The sequence below is a fragment of the Phyllostomus discolor genome, chromosome 13 (assembly GCF_004126475.2).
Source record: "Phyllostomus discolor isolate MPI-MPIP mPhyDis1 chromosome 13, mPhyDis1.pri.v3, whole genome shotgun sequence".
NCBI lineage: Eukaryota > Metazoa > Chordata > Mammalia > Chiroptera > Phyllostomidae > Phyllostomus > Phyllostomus discolor.
The window spans coordinates 18,016,875-18,034,147 of record NC_040915.2 but is presented as its reverse complement, the minus strand read 5'-3'; positions in this window follow the sequence as shown (position 1 = coordinate 18,034,147).

The following is a 17,273-nucleotide window of genomic DNA, read 5'->3' as shown; positions in this document are numbered from 1 at the left end:
ATTTCTCATCTTCCCTGCAGAGAGACCCTCTGTGCCAGCCATGCCTGTGGGCAGCCCAGGCAGCCTCTCTGAGCAGGGTTGTCGGCCTGACTGGGGCCGCGTTCCTGGGGGAGACCCGAGAGAGAAACTTCTCTGACTCGGAGAGAGCTGTGATACCAGGATACATGAAGACCAGGGGGTCGTTGTCCTAAGTTCCCTGTCACCTCCCTCAGTGGCCTTTGCTCTGCTCCTCTGAGATTCAGCTCCTGGGGTACCAGGTGGGGGATTGGGTCCAATCGTGGTTTCTCAAACTTGACCATCAACCCACCTTTGTACAAATGAGCAAATGTCAAATTGCTCACTTAACATTTATCCAGGGCACCTTTTGCCTCCTCCAAAAAAAAAAAAAAACCCACTATTTAGGAAATACCAGTTTTAATGTCCCAATTATTGCTTCTAACACTAAAATAAACACATACCCATGCATATAACGAGCGTGCACCTGTGCACCACCTATGCTCACTTTGTGAACACCAGCGGCCCACTTCTCAGACGGGACCCTAGAGAGCTGACATCACAGATCTTGTAAGTTACGCAGGCGTCAGAGAGTCTCAGTGGACAGTGGTCCTTCACATACTGGAGTCAAGAATGCTCCCCAGAACACATACATGAACGAGAGTGGCCAGGATTTAACGGCTCCACAGGCGCCCTGCAGCCTGTCTGTGAGCCCCCAAGAAAAGCCCCTACACTAGTCCACCACCCTCAGCACATAGATGTACAGGGAGATCCAGAGTGGGAAGAATTTGCCAGAGACCCCAGAATAGCCCCGTCGCCTTTACCCTGTACAAAGGACATACCGGAACCAAGGCGCTCAGGCCCCAGCCAGCGGTAGCCACCCCCACGTTGCACGAGTTCCCTGCTCTGTGCCAGGGACCGCCCAGGGCCCTTCACAGTCATCATCTCCTTCCGCCCAGTGCTGCTGATTTGCTTAGTGGGTGGCATCTAGAAGTCAGTCCCTTTCCCAGCTGACACTAGCAGCTACTTGGAAGCTGACTTGCCACCTTTTCAACAGCTTGTTGGATTCTAAGAAGCCCACGCTGCCATGTCCTCCAAGGCCTGCTGCTCCGTACAAGCCATCGGCTTACCCAGAGGATATCACTCAACTGCAAGGGACGGGCATCACAGCTCCCTGGGATTTTATTAAAATCACCCTTTGAGGGGAGATGCTGTGCTGCTGAAATGTAGAACACATGAGTGAATCCTTAAAGGACCCTGATGTGAAATGCTGAGGCTTTAATCAAACACGCATATTTTATCCCAAGTTTATAATGGTGGCTTGAAAAAGGCACTGCTAAATCAGCATTTATGACCAAAAGAACACTAATCTGGTCTTGGCATTTTATTTTTATCTGGAAAACTTGTAAAAACTGAGGCCAACTAAGTCCACCCACCAAGAAAAAACATTGCCTTATCCCTTACAGACAGCTACGTGAAATCGTTGTTGGTGCAAAGAAAGTCCGACAATAAAATGTATCAGCTAAAAAAAAGAATCACCCTAAACACAGCAATCACTCAGTCAGTCTCCGGCATTCAAAAACAAGCAACTAGAAATCTGCACTGGGGCAAACACGTGTGCTTTCTCATTCGGAGAAGGAAGAAGAGTTGGAAGAGGCAAAGAAGACCACAAGCCAGCACGAAGAAGGGAGCTTACACAGTGAGTCGGTGGCAGGAACCCATTTGCTTCTTAACCCCTTAACATCTGCCTCCTGCCTTTCCTATTGGGGAAAAAAATGCACCTCTAAACCTCTCGTTGGCCTCAGGATTAACCACATCAGCATGTAACCAGCGTGTGCAAGGCCCAGCAATCATCAGGTGGAGAGCAAAGATGAAGCTAAAATTCTTTTAGCTCAGTGACCTGATGGAAGAAGTCAGCCATCCCCAGTGTGTTCCGTTTGAACATTCCAGGGCCCATGATGATAAAAGTTAAACCCTGGAATATTCAATAGCCGAGAACATAGGAGGTCATCATTTTCCTTCCTTCAAGTTTGCAAAGAAATTGCCCAAAACTTCCCTCCAACCCTCCCACCATCACCCCAATTGCTTTTTCAGTCCCTCTGCAGACCACCTGCAGGGCCCCAGAGAGCCCTAAAAGGCCTATGACAAGGTGTTGGGTGACGTTCGAGTCCACAACCAGAACAAAGGACCCCTTCCTAATCTGCCCCCTCCCGGCATGGACAGGTGGAGAAGAGGCTGGTGCATTCTAAACAACGCCCCCCAACACACAACAGTCCCCCAGTTCACCACCGGGAACAGTTGCACGGCAGCCTGATTCTTGATGCACCACCTCGTCCCCCTGGACTCTAGGTCAAGTCTCAGGAGCCGCTTTCCATGGAAGGAGCTGGCCTTGTCGATGGAAAGAACGTGGGACTAGGAGCTAGAAAACAGGGGTCCCGCTCCTGGCACCGCTGCTACGTCACTAAGAAACGTGGGCGAGCCACTCAGTCCCTACATTGGTTGTGTCACCTATCAGATGGTCAGAAAGCTGTCTGTCCTAGGCTCGCAGAATTATCATGAGGGTCACAACTCACAACTGCTTCGATAAGTTTAAAGCACCATAAAATAATAGCAGCAACAACACTCACTGAGGATCTATTAGTGATTCCTCATGATCTGCTTTCCTTCACCCCATGAGGTCAATGCGAGCCCTAGTCCCACCTTGCAAATGAGGAAATACACTCACATGGGCAACCTGGCCAAGGGCACGTGGCCAGTAAGACACGAGACCAGGAGCTCCAGCTCAAGGTTCTGACTCTAGAGGTCTTAAAGTGCTGTTTCCAACATGCAATAGTAGAGCACGTATTGAGCACTTATTATGGGCCAGGCTTTGTCTCCACAAGTCTCACATACATTAATTCATTTACCCTCAAAACTCCAGATGCCGGTACTATGATTGTTCCCATTCTCCAGATAACCAAACTGAGAGGAATTCTATAACTTGACTAAGTTTACACTGTTCACAAGTGACAGAGCCAGACATTTTGATCAAAACTCTTACCTTCTATCCTCCACCTCACATTTTACAGACAGAAAGAAAAATAAATATAAATACAGCTAGAGAGAAAGAGAGTGAGACAGGGCAGAAGTGAAAGTTCCTGATTAGAAAACCAGTCCCGGACACGACCCTAAGTCCATCAGCACCACATGTCCGTGGAGGGCCTGGTGGGTGTCAGGCGGCCAGGCACTAGGCCGGGGCTGGAGCTACTGAAGTGTAAGAGCTGCCGCGCCCCCGCCCAGCCCCCAGGAGCCGGCAGCCATGTAAGAGCCTGTCTGTTGTAAGTATATTTTCAGAACAATGAGGTCTGTGCGGAGTGCAGAAACAGTACAAGGAAAGAAATGGTGAATCAGGACTGAAGGAAGGTTTCTCAGAATGAGCCACATCTAGGCAGTCTCAGGCAGGTCACCCAAGAGACCGAGCATGCTGCGGCGTCTCCAGTAGAGGGCGTCCCACCTGAGGGCCTGCGGTGGGGATGGACACGGCGCGGCAGCCCGGAATGAATGCTCCTCGGATTCGATCAGAAACACCTTTCAGTTTGCCTGAACTGGCCTGGCCCCTCTTTCGTTCACCCAACAACAAATATTGATGAAGCCCCCATATCCAGGTGCTGTATTTAAATAGGAAATAAATAGGAAAAAATAAAAGAACACCATATATACTTGTTATGTGACAGGCATTGGGTTAGGCACTTTTTAAAATCGTTACAATCATCTGATGTGTAAATATTCCATTTTTATAGCTGAGAAACAGACTCAAAGGGGTTAAATGACACAGTTGCGGTGACACAAACATAGGTTTGATCTAGGTCTGTCCTCTCCCAGGTCTTGTGCTTCTCCCATCACAGTGATTGGCAGTGCACAGCTACCTTGTCCCTTCCCACTAGTGAGGATCCTCACAAACAAAGTCTCTCTGTGACCAAGTGTTGCCTGACAGCTGACCAGAAGTACAAATTTGGTCCGTCACCAAAGCAGACAGCGAAGTCAAGTAGCTCACAGAGGTCTCCCATCCCTGACCCTGATCTTATTATCACCGTCTAACCATCCCCCAACTTAGATCTTCTGTGCCCCACTCGTTAAACTGCTGGTGGCCAAACAAGGTGATCTGCCATCTACGCCGATTCCTGCCTATCTGGACACTGTCAAAATTATGATCACTGCCGGGCCAGAACCAGGGACTTGGTCACTGTGAGATTTTCCCAATGCACTCCCTAACCTGAGGTCCTGAGAAGTTAACCTTGGTCTCTTAGATGGACAGCTGCTACCGCAGCCCTTCCAGCTGACCCATCTCAGAACTCCTTGGTCTGCTGGGTTTGCTTGAAGCGAGAGTAGACAGAGTGTTTCTGCAGAACTCAGCCTTGTGCCAAAACCCAGACACCACAGGGAAGTGGGACCCTGCTTTAATATACTTGCTCTGGTTGGCTAGTAATACCACTCCCTTCCACCCAGAGCAGTAAATGCTTGTGGGGGACAAAGAGAATCCCAGGGAGGCCAGAGCAGAAGTAAGAGAATGGAGCTGCCTCCTTGGTGAAGGAAGGGCAGTGTTTTGGCATCTAAACAATTGTTCAGCTGGGTGATATTCATAAATGCATTCATTCATTCCTTCATTCACTCAATAAACATTTAATGATTTACCATGTACTACCTGCCAAGCCTGTGCCAGGGTGGTCGGGGGAAGCAGGGACAGTCCCTGTCCTCATAGGGCTTACACTGCCCTGGGGGATACAGGCAGCCTTGCAGGTGACGTTGGCAGTAGAATGTGATGGTGCAGAGCCCGGGGTATCTGCCTGGATTGAAATCTAACCTCTCTGACTCCCGATTTCCTCACTGGTAAAAATAAGGATAAAAATGGCACCTATCGCATAAAATTGCTGTGAAGGTTGAATGATTTAATACAATAAAGCTCTTAGAATGGTGAGTGGCCAACCAGAAACACTCGGTGCACGTTGCATGCTTGTGTTCTCCTGGCGGTGTACATCGGCACGATGAGCGCTGTGACGGCCGCGTCAGGGCAGGAGAGCAGCAAGAGGCACCACCTCCTCCGGGAGGTAAAACCCCAAATACAAAGTAACAAGTGAGTCATCTGGGTGATGAGGAAGGAAAAGAGCGTGCCAGGCACCAAGACCATAAATGAAAAAGTGAAAAAGCAAAAAAGCACCTGGTATGTTTAAGAAATGTACGATATCCTCAAACAACTAGTTAAAAAAAAAAGAATGCAGACCAAGAGATGTAAGGGTGCATAATGTAAAGGGACAATAATACATGATATGAGAAATAATAATGCATGGCCTTAGTGAGGTTCACACATCAGGGATTCTCTGATGTGTGAACCAGCCTATGAGCCACTCGATTGAAAAATTACGGTTCCCATAACTCAGTACATAGGTATGGTCCAGGTACAAAAGGATGTATCAATGAACTTGGCTCAAGTGTCACCTCTGAGAAGCCTTCCCTGACCACCCTTAGTTCCATGAGGCCTGAGGCATTTAATCCACTCTTGTATCCCCAGAGCATAGAAAAATGCCTGGCTCATAGTAGGTGCTCAGTAAATATTTGTTGAAGGAATGAACAAATAAATGAGTCAGGAAGACAGGCACAGCCTCTGCCCTCAGGAAGCTTATAAGATGAGCAGGATGTTATGGGGAGTTTGAGTTACAGGGAACCGGCTACATGGCATCACAGGGCTGCCCAGAGGAGTCAAGGAATTAAACAGAAAAAAAATGGAGAGCCAGTGAGCCAAGATATGTTAAGAGCAAGCGACAGAGCTCAGGTTGCAGCCGTAGCTAATAGAGCACGTGTCCCTGCCTGATGCATTACCCTCCCAGCAGTAGTTAGTCTTCTGGGACCCTGCAAAGCATGCAGAAAGGCTGACAGCTTACAATCAATACCATGTTCACTGATGCAAGGAGCAACATTATCACATCCAAGATATTACCCCCACATCTCGCTCCAGCACTAAATATTCCCCATAACAAGGCTAAGGGGAGTGACAAGAGCCATTATTTTCAACCTTCCCACTTGAAAGCAAGAGGCGAGACAAGCCATCCCCTGGATGTTCTTTGGGGAAAGCAAGCCAGTTCCCCTAAGAAATCGCTCGAAGTGGAGCCCAGGCCTAATATAGCAGGACAGGGATGCAAGAAGATTGGCATTTTCACTTGCCAGGGCGTCCGCCATATAGAAGGGCAAGCTCTATGGGCGGCTGAGGGATATCACAGCAAATCAGAGTGGGGTGGGTGGGCCCCCACACATATCCAGGTTGGTGGGGAATGTGTGAGGGGTGGGTGATGGATTGTGTTCTACATGCACAAGTCATTCTAGTGAAAAGAAACTCGACTCCCCCCAGTTTAGCTTTCCCATCTCAGCTTCTCTGACTAGGGCATAATTGAAAGTCATATTTCATCTAAGGTGACAATTTCCAACTCTGAGTGCAGGTGGCTTATGAAGAGCTAGCTGAATTTATCAAAGAGAACAGCAGACAACTGCACGGTAAACCCCCCCCCCCTTTGCAGCTGGGGGAGGGGGTGGGCCACATGGCACACCAGCCACCACCCAGTGCTGCTGCTGAGTCCACTGTCACACGGCTCTCAGCCTACGGCCAGACTCTGGCAGGGAGAAGGTGGGGCCAGGACACCGCGGCTGTTTCCCTAATTCCACAGTGCATTTATTTAATGAGAGGCTTTAGTCTTCAGCCCCTCACTTCCTCCCTGGCAAGACGAGGGATATTGCTCCTACTTTTCATATTCTTTTGGAAAAGGCAGAAAGGTTAATTAGCTGTATTTGTAATGCACCTTGATGAAAGAAGTCAACTAACATTCAAAGACGGGTATATTCACTGAAGATGTGACAAATGCCATAAAAACTCAGAAAATGTTCAGCATGGAGCAAGAAAGCTCAGTGCAAAAGGGAACTTCTCCAGTGTACAAAAAGAATGCCATTTCAGGGATGGAACACAGCTCCAAGTGGCTCTTCCCTGGGCCAGCACGGGGACAGTTAACTGACTCCATCCGTCTCAGCTGGCATCTCAGGAGGGACATTGGGAGGGGCCTACAAGAATGGCAGCAATTATAGCTTTCCCCTGTTCTCCAGCATTAAATGCATGATGGATTCTTCTTAACGTGACATCATGTGCACACACACTCACACACACACACACACACGAAGCCTCAACATCCTGCTCACAGACCCTCTTTCCTCAGCAAATCATCTCTGAATCTGTGACTCCTTCTGTCTGAATCACGGCTGCTCCCCCAGCTGCTTAAGGAAACAACCTGGAACAAAGGTTGTAAATTTCTCATTGCATTTTACACCTGGACTGGGGATCCATCTACAAATTAACACTCCGCTGGCTCCATTGATAATAAAGTTATATGGCGCCACATAAGATTGTAATGACTTCCTTTCTCACCTGCTCATTACACTGCTGAGTCACAGGGACACTTTGGGTGGAATAACTGCCCTGGTGATGAGCAGTAATTGAACATTATTCTTTGTGGGGCCATTTGAACTGATTCAAGCACCTTCACGACCAGACAGGTGGTGCCATCTGCCCAAGGTTACACAGAGAGTTACTCTGAGACCAAGAGTTTCAAATCTCTAAAATTTGCCTTCATTCATTGTTGGGGTTTTTTCCCCCCAATTTTTCCAATGTGCCTAAAAACCAGTGGTTTCTAGGTTGGAGGTCTTGATAAGAAGTGTTAATGTCAGGTCAAAGAGCACTCAGCATTTCTGTCTACGGTACCAAAGACAGTTCTGCAAGGGGCTGGGAGGGCTGCCTCATGCCAACACTCACTGGCATCTGCATGGGCACAGATGCTCACAGGTGGCCCATGACTTCATTCGGCACATTCAATATCACCGACCCACAAGATTAAATGCTGCTGATTATTTACCTTCCTACAGATCTCTTTGCCCAACAGCTATTCATATGTGATCATGAGCCACTCGTTAGCTACATAGATGAACGAGGCAAAGAAAGCCCTGTCCTTCAGGAATGCAGTCTAACAATAAAAACAATTCCAACAGGGGATTTCAATCCGCTAATGCAGTTAATGCAATGGCCGAGGTACACATCAGTTATTATAGGTGTATGGAGTTAGAGCATCTAATCTCCCGGGGGGATGAAATGAGTTCAGTCATAAAGGAGCACTGGGTCCGTCCACGTGAGCACGGACATCAGCAAAGGGGCGTGGCTGGGAAGTTGCCCCTCCCCTGTCTCCGATCAAACCAGCAGTTTGATCTTGCTGACAGACTCAGTCAGGACTGGCTCGACTGCTGGTAAGGGAGCAGAGGGCCATTCAGAGAGTTTAGACATCACTGGAATAGCACTGGAAGATTTTTAAGGAGAAAACTGACATAGTGAGGATTACATTTTTGAAGACTCTCCCTGGCCACTGTGTAAATGACACCTTTGAAGTAGACAAGATCGAGAGTGGGCAGTCCACTCAAGAAGCTGTTGGAGTGGTCCAGGGAAGAGAAGATGAGGACCTGAGATGGGGATGAAGGAAACACTGCAGAACTTCAGTCCAGTACACCTGGGAGAATGACCCGGTGAGAGCAGGAAGAGGAGTCTGTGAAGGTACACCCTGGTGATGGTGGAGCTGATCAGCGATGCCAGGAACAGGGATGAAGACTACCAGGACAGGAAAAGGGTTTAGACCAGCGATTTTCAACCTCTTACACCTCACGGCACACATGAACCAAGTGCTAAAATTCTGCAGCACACCAAAAAATACATTTTTGGCAATATGACAAAAAAGTAGGTATAATTTTGACTCACTCACACCAGATAGCTATTGTGTTGGCTGTTGTCCTTTTTTTTTTTTTATTTGACAATCTGAGGGAAAAGAGGTCAGTGCCCTGACTAAACAGCTAGGTACTGCATGTTTTTAAAATTCTTACAGCATGTCAGTGGGCTGTGGCACACCAGTTGAAAATGGCTTGTTTAGGGGGAGGAAAAACGATCAGGGGGCTAATTTTGGACACAATGAGTTCAAGGAGCCAGTGGGGCTGCCAGGTGGAGAAAGCTCCCCAGCAGGCATAAGGATTAAAAGAAAAAAAACAGTGACAGAGATGTCACTAAATAGGATGGAGAATTAGCCATCATGTGTCCTGGCCTGTACAGAGGGGATTACGAGGGTACACATAGAGTGAGGCTCTGGAGAGCCCTGGGGAGCAATGTCCTTTGGAGCAGATGGAGGGGTGGGGGACACCCCATACAATATAGAAGGAAGCATTGGAGTCATAAGAAGCAGCAAGGGCAAAGGATACCATGGGGATAAGGGAGTAGAGTCCTCCACTGAAAAATATAGTTCCCATAAATCTACATTTTAAAAACAAACAAACAAAAAAGAAAGCCAGTAGAAAGTAGGTGATAGGCTCCAAGGCAATTCACAAAAGAAGATATTCAGAAAAATCAATGAACATAAAAAATGTGCTCTATTTAGTAATTGGGGAAATGTAAATAGTACTATGTAGCCCCAAAATGAATGAAATTAGTAGGACTGACACTAACAAGTGTTGGCAAAGACACAGCACAACTGGTACTCTCGTATACTGCCGGTGAGACTATAAACCCATCACTTTAAAAAACAGTGCGGCGCTATCCACTAACACTGGAGATGTTTATACCTATGACCCAGCCACATACCCCACTTCTATGTGCCCAACAAATTTGTGCACTTGTACCCCAAGAACAGAGTTCCCAGCAACACTATTCATAAATGCTAAAATTAGAAAATACCACAAATGCCCACCAACAGAACAAAACAATACGTTCCTCTCACAAAATGGAACTCTAACGGCAAAAATGAATGAGCTACAACTGTGGACAACAACATGGATGAATTTTACAAATAGGTGGTTGAGTTAAAGAAACCAGGCAAAAGAATAGCTGCTTCATGATTGCAAAGCCATAAAGTTTACATCAGGTAAAACTGAACTATGATGTTCAGGATGCCCACTTAGGTGGTAAAACTATAAAGAAAAACGAGGAAACAGTTCCTATGAAATCAAAGATAATGGCTGTGTTTAGGGAAGCAGGCACAAAATCAACTTAGCGTTTTAAAGTACTTCCCTTGATAATAATTCACTAAGTTCTGCATTTGGTCTATTCAGTTTTCTGAGTGAGATAGTTCACATTTTTAAATACATTTTTTCTGCTCTGACCAGTGTGTCTCAGGGGGTTGGACGTCATCCCACAAAACAAAGGGTCACCAGTTTGATTCCCCATCAGGGCACGCGCCTGAGTTGACGGTTCGGTCCCCATATGAGAGGCAACTGACTGACGTTTCTCTTTCACATCAGTGTTTCTCTCCCTCGCTTTCTCCCTCCTTTCCCTTCTCTCTAAAAGATAAACAAAATCTAAAAGGTTGTTTTAAGGCTAAGAGAGGGACTTCACCCCCTGATGGTACGAGGCTCTTTCATGTTGGTAAAACGGGCGTGATTGCACACAGGAGCCCTGGAAGGCACCTCTGAATCACAGCACAAGACAGTGTGTTTATAATGATGATGAATCATCAAGCAATCATTGTGTTAATTCTGTATTTGCTGCGGGACAAGGCAAAGAAGCTGGGAAGAGAACATGATTCGGCATGGTGTACATACAATACAGTATACAGGTGAAATATTCTAGAACTGTGCACCTTAAGCCTACATAATTTTATAAAGTAGTGTCACCCGGATAAATTCAATTAAAAAAGAGTGAGAAAGTGACCTCACCACTAGCTCCACCCATGGCACCTGGGCCAAGTCTACGATCCCCCGCCACAGTTCATAGAAGACCTAACTCACGCCTTTCAGGGCCCTCAAGGCTTGATTCTAGGGCTTTGCTTGAACTGTGAGGGAATTGGAATTGCTCTTTCTTGGTGAATAGGAATGAAAAGGGATTAGAAATAGGAGCAGCTACAGCCTTCTCACAGCACCATCTGAAGCCTGAGATGACAGTGCGCAGCAGAGCAGAGCGGTTTCGGGCGGCAGTCAGGCAACGCTTCCTACAAAGGGCCAGCGAGTGAGTATGGTAGGTTTGCAGATGGTCCGGTCTCTGTCATACCTACTCTACTCTGTCACTGTGGTGTGAAAACATCAATGGATAATACACACATAAGTGATACGGGGTTCCAGGAAGACCGTATTTATGAAAATAGGTGGACGCAGCATTGGGCCCACAGGCCCGAGTTTGCCAACTGCGGGTCTAGAGCTTGGACTCCAGAAAGCTCACCTCAGCTCTGTCACTCGCACAGCCCTGGACAAGATACTTAATCTCTCAATGCCTCACTCTCCTCATCTGTAAGTGAAAATAATAATACCACCTACACCATAGGCTCATTATGAGGACTAAGTGAATTAGTGAATGGATGGAAAGTGCTTAAAGCGGTGCCTGGTCCACTGAGCTGCTGAGTGTGTGAACTCCTTTATCATCACCATCATCTGCGGTGCCAAGAAAGAAACCCAGTCTTGTGTCGTTGGAGCCCTGGATCAAAACAGCCCCAAAGCCCTTAGCCCAAGCTATTCAGTTAAAATAGGTAATTACTTTCCTTTTTTGCTTAAAATGACTTGAGCTGGTTTTCTCTGGTAACTGAAATCGCCTCATTGGACAAAATAAAGGAAATCATGATAGGGATGACAATGACCGAACACACCATTGCTGCACCCATCACACACATCACCGATCGAACACAGTCACCTCCCTCACTAAGCCGAGACGTTGCCATGGCCTGAATTATGTCCCCTGCCCCCAAATGTGTATGTTGAAGCCCCAACCCCCTCAGTAAGGTGGCATTTGAAGATGGAGCCTTTGGGAGGCGATTAGGGTTAGCTGAGGTCACGAGTGCGGGATGGCCCTCGCGATGGCATTAGTGCCTGTGTGAGGGGAGGTGTCGAAGAGCTTGCTTCCTGCCTTCATCCCCATCTGCGCACATCCACCAAAGGCCATGAGAGGACGCAGTGCGCAGGCGGCTGTCTGCAAATCAAGGAGAGAGTTCTCACTGGACGCTGACCCTGCAGCACCCTGATCTGGGACTTCTAGTCTCCGTAACTGTGGGAAATAAACTCCTGTTCTTTAAGCCAGCCAGTCCGTGGCATCTTGTTATGGTGGCCCAGGCTGATGCAGACAGACATGGTCCCCTGACAAAACAGGACCCAAGCGGTCTCTACTAATCCATTAAATACACTGTGTGAAATAAAACCTCTGTAGCCCTGCATTAGGTCACGAATTCTAGGACCTGCTCTCTCGAGATACTGGCAAGCTCTGTAAATATTTCCTAAGTGTCTGCTTGTGACACAGAAGGAAATTTGCCAAAATACCTATATATTTTTAGATGTGTGGTCTCCATATCTAGCTTCTCATTTATGAGTCTTTATTCATTTCAAACCCATATACTTTAAACTGCCAAAAAAAAATCTTGAAATCCTCCCACGTTCCATTTTTCTTTGCCAAGTGCCTTTTCTCTTGGAAGGGTCAATAAACGCTGGCTGCACAAGTGAAGTCAGCAAAGGCTGCTGAGGAACAAGTCTCTCCTCTAACTCAGGAAGTGATAAAATTAATAGACTTTAAAATGCACAGTGTCACTGATGGATGTAAGGTCCTTAATCTACAGTGCAGAAAAAACAATGGCATAATTAACTTGATTTGTTTTACATTCATAGAAAGAGAGCTTTCTGAATTCATAATGCAAATGAGCCGAGAACCTGGGTACTTTCTTTTTTTTCTTTAAAATTTAATTAGCTTATTGCTAGCAATATTCCATACTTCCCACATTCTTAACCCGCGGTGGGAATACTAGTACTACCTCCTCGAAAAATTACCAATGCATTCCTTCTTTTCAAAGAAGTGGAGTTACCATCTGTCTGCTAAGAAAGAATTCCCTAGTAATTCTACAGCCATCTATGAACTGTCTGGAACAGTGGTCTTTCAAACTGGACCACGCATCAGAATCACGTGGAGGTCTCATTAATACCTAACAAACGCTGGGGCCACTCACAAGGGTGGGTACCACGGTTTCACTCTCTGCCCCCACCTGGTGGCCACAGCTGCATAGCCCAGAGCATAGTACAACACCCTCAAGCAAAGCTTGACCCACACTTGCAGGCTCAGAGAACCCAGGTCTGGTTTCTTACAGATGCAGGCAAACCTGAAGGCTGAGGGGAGGGGCAGAGCTTTATGGTTGCCAGGTGAACGACAGCCGAGCCTACTTACATGTCCACGAGGAATGAAAAATAAAAAGTAAAGGCCCTTGAGAATTCTTAAAGCACTTTGACAGAGTAATTCCATGACTGTGGACTCTAATACTAAAAATTAGGGTTTATTTCATTTTGGTATAAACACTGCTACTGTGTTTTAGCAGATAGTTTGAGAAACACTGGATTTCAGAGAGGCAAGGTAGATCCGCAGATAAGAAAAAAAAGTCAGGGGCAGATGTCCGTGAGGGAGTCCCTGCCTCCGGCCCACGCCTGAGACCCGGTGACATCCACACCCTTAGATTCCAAAACACATTCCTGAGTCCTCATGACTGGTGAGTTTTGTTGAAGCTTGCTCAGGCGATTTTGGGGGCCGTGAAACTAGAATCCTGATGAGTATATTCATACCAGTCTCTGAGGGAACAAATCCCTCCTAGTCTTCATCCCAACTTCCTGATAAATTCCAACCTGAGAGTCCATCAGCCAACCCACAGGCACAGTCCCCTTTCCCTTCTTGTCCCCGACTAGACATTTAGTTCTAAAATAAGAAGGTTCTTCTTTTTTTAGATTTTATTTACTTATTTTTAGAAAGAGGGGAAGGGAGATTGAAAGAGAGAGAGAAACATCAATGTGTGATTGCTTCTTGCACATCCCCCACCAGGGACCTGGCCTGCAACCCAGGCATGTGCCCTGACTGAGAATCAAACCAGTGACCCTTTGGTTTGCAAGCCAGTGTTTAATCCACTGAGCCACACCAGCCAGGGCTAAAATAAGAAGGTTCTTTACCTAGGAATCATCGAGAAGGCCGAGAAAAGAAATGGCTGAAATAGATGAGAGTGAGTCGATTGACACCTATTGCACACCCTCCCGGAGGGCACACCGTGCGAGCCCATGTACCACAAGCTCACCTCACGGAGCCCACACCACAGCAGGAGGGAGACAACGGACAACTTAACCAACAAATCAATAAACCAGGTCATTCCCGAGAGTCAGACATGCAAAGAAGGAAATGGTATATGGCAAGGAAAACAGACCAGCCACTCCAAACTACCAGCTAAGGGAAGGAGGAAGGTGAGGCAGAGACAAAAGACTGAGAGTGATGATAAATGTCATTTATTGAAGGCGACCCCTGTGCCAGGCCTGCTAAATATTGTAAGCACAACAACCCTGGGGGGAGGTGTTGTTATCCCTGTATTATAGATGGGGGGGGTGGTCAGAGAGGCTCCTTAACTCGCCGAAGGCGCAGTGGGAAAGACGTAAAGGCAGTGGATGTAAATAAGTATTCCTCCAAAACCCATATCTTAATGCCCATGGAAATGAGTGGAACACGAAGCTGCTGGGCCTCAACAAATGAGTATCTTTTGGGTCACCCAGAACAGTCAGGCTCAGTCATGCTCACTTCCTAGCAGAGAGGGCCACAAAATCCCTTCAAATGCACGTGTCCTTCTGTAAATCCGATGCAAAGGCCTCCTGCTCAGGGAGGCCTGCCTGTGTTCCTCAGGAGAAGCCAACAGTAGCCAAGTGCTTTTGGCCACACAAAAGCTCTTTTTGCAGCAAGCGTCTAACAAAGGGGAACAAGAAAGAAGGCTGGAGATTATGACGTTATTTCCCTAAGCAGTGACAGGGAAGGGCTGTAAAATGTCTCATAAAATCCCGTCAAATGTACAAATGGCATGGACTTGGGTTGAACAGTGAGTGAGTGAGTCATTGTACATCTGTTTGCGATTTCCCACAGCCAGAAGAGCCCGGGGCTCGAATCCTTGTTTACAGGGGCCACCCCATCCATCAGCACCCTGCCACGAAGCCATGCCCTCCCTCTCTCTCCAGGGCAGACGGTCCTCCCCCTCCCTCTCCCTCTCTGAATAGGTTAGTGCACATGCTTTCTGATAACACTTTCAGGTGACTGAAGTCATCCATCTTCGGGGCCTTGTGGGCAGGCAGGTTCTGAATTTAACCCTCCATAAGCAGCTCCGGGCTGAGCACCCGACACCCAAGTCATGAACAAGGTGAGCGCACGAGCACTGGGTGCCAAGGTGAAGAACAGATTTATGGAATGGTGACTCTTGGGCCGTGAAAGCTAAACTATCCATACCAACCCCACTGTTCTAGAATTCTCAGCGATCTAAGATAATTTTTATTGGTTTTACCTGTATGCTACCTATGAAATAAAAGTACACTAGAACAATTACTATTTTCACTGACTTTAATAAAAGTAGCTCTCTGCCAGCCCACCATGTGCTATTCATCTGAGAGTTACAGGTTGACCAAATAGCACTAATAACATGAGTAAATGAATGTCAGTGAATGTCAGTCGTGTGTCAGATGACACACAAACAAGTATCACCACCATGTTTTGGGGTGCCCGACCTTTTGGCATCTCTGCACCACACTGGAAGAAGAGGAGTTGTCCTGGGCCACACATTAAATGCATTGTGACATGTAATCACAAAAAAAATCTCATAATGTTGTAGGTAAATTTACAATTTTGTGTGGGCCACATGCACAGCCATCCTGGGCTGTACGAGGCCTGCGGGCTGCAGGTTGGACACCGCTGGGCTGTAGATAGTATTACCCTCATTGGAAAAAAAAGAAGAAAACTGGGGCTTATAAATCAAGTCTGATGGTTGACAGGAGTGCAGTGACGGCGTGGAGAACGGCAGAAGGGAGGTTCCTTCGACTACATTTGCAATTTTTGTACCAAAAGATGTGTCATGGATTTGCAATGGCCACCATGAAACTGTGTAGATTTCTATAGTGCTTTCAATGGTCCATAGTTCTGTCAAATACATTTTCTTTTTATTAGAGTCATACAATAACCCTGGGGCATAGTAAGGAGACTGAGGCTGAGAGAAGTCAAGGTAGTCACTAAGGTCACCTGGTAGTAAGGGAAAGACTCTCATTTGTCCATGATGCCATCCTATCTTTTATTAAACCCATCAAATGAAATTCAGACAGTTATATGCAGAAGTGAAATTATTTGGAATTCTAACATTAATGAAATATTTGGATTCTTCAGATCCACTCTTTTAAAAGAGTAGAATTGAAATTGTGAAAAACTGATTACAAATAAATCCAGTTGCCAAAGGCAACAACAACAAAAAAACAAATTAAGCGTGTCTCCCACAGGTGCAACAACGTGGAGCCTTCACCCTCCACCTTTCCACTAGAATGTCCACACATCTACTTCATAAAACTGTTAGCGGCAACTGCTTGGAAGAAATAAAATATTTTTCCAAACCACCTGACGCCCGCAGCAGGTGGATTTGGGGCAGGCAGGAACAGAAGCAAGGTTTCCCTGTGGTCCAAGGCTGGGCCGGCCATGGAATGCTCCATCCACATCTCAGAATTCACTGGCAGAGCCCGGGAGCTCCTCTCAGCGGTGACCCCATTGTCAGCCGTTCCTCCCCCCAGCCTGCGTGGCATCCCCATGGGGAGGATAGGACACTGAAGGTTCATGACAGACAGGCCTAATGCCCGCCACAGCCACCACCCAATGGAGCAACTACTGGCAACTCCCCTCAAGGGTCCATTTGGTCCCCAGGTGAGCCCCACATTCAACAAATGCCCCCTCTGCCCCAGGCTGGTATCAGGCCCTGGGGCTGCTGTAGACTTCTTTCCTGGGGTGCATGGGCCCTTCGTGGCCCCACATTTCAGAGAAAAGTCTGAAAGTGAGTACTCCAGCCCCTCCAGGATACCAGTTCCAGGTGTTGCCCAGCAGGAGACAGAGCATCTCTGGTCAGGGTGAGGCCAAGCCCTGGACCCTGGGAGGACTGACACCGAGGACAGGCTCTGCCCAGCCAGGCGTTCATGTGTGGAACCAAACCCAGAGGCTGAACAACTGCCGAAACCAAAACCTACGCAAATGCCCTATTTTTGCACTGAGTGACAATCTACCTGCCTTTTCCTCTTCAGGGAGAGAGCGAAAGGACTCACATAAGAACCTCACCTCATTCTGCTTGACTCAAAGAGTCAGAACGAACATTAAGTTAGTAAAAGTTGAAGAAAGGCAGATTTCAATTCAATGTGTGAAAGGACGTTCTCCTAAGTCATGGAATCAAGCACAGGCCAGA